The following is a 666-nucleotide window of genomic DNA, read 5'->3' on the forward strand; positions in this document are numbered from 1 at the left end:
AAAAAAAAAAAAAAAAAAAAAAAAAAAAAAAAGAATACAACTGTTCATGACAATATATGTAAGAATTCAGTTTTCAAGAGATATGAAAAGTATAAAACTGGTCTTCTTAAAATGGGTTGGAGTTTGCAAGTTAAATTCTAAGTGATTATTGGACTGACTGATCACTAGGATCCTTCTTAGATAGAAATGGCCATCTCTTTAGAATGGATTGAAGTAAGCAGTTGGAATAGGAGGTCATATTTGACTTACAAATATGAGGCAGCAACTATTGCCTCAATTAAGTTAGTATTATCTTGAGATAAGCTTTTCTCTCTTTTATTGGAATAAATACCTAAGGAATCAGCCAAATGGGTGTTAATGATAAACATACAAGACTGAAGCCCTTTCTTGACTGAGGAGAAACAGAAAAGACCTGATCTCCATATACTCCTCAAAGAAAACCATTGCTATTTTGTAGACACTAACATGTAGACAATAACATGTAGACATGAGCAGGACTCCTATTTGTTTTATATCTAGCTCTAAAGCAGCTAACGAAGTTTGTTCTCTATGTTTAAAGATATAACTGTATGTTTATTGAATTTAGAAAAAGAGTACAAGTGCCAAGATAAATATATGTTGTTAGCGTTTGCAAATAAAATGCATTAAAAATAAATATATTGTGGA

Source organism: Cebus imitator, unplaced genomic scaffold (genome assembly GCF_001604975.1).
Source record: "Cebus imitator isolate Cc_AM_T3 unplaced genomic scaffold, Cebus_imitator-1.0 Scaffold157, whole genome shotgun sequence".
Lineage (NCBI taxonomy): Eukaryota > Metazoa > Chordata > Mammalia > Primates > Cebidae > Cebus > Cebus imitator.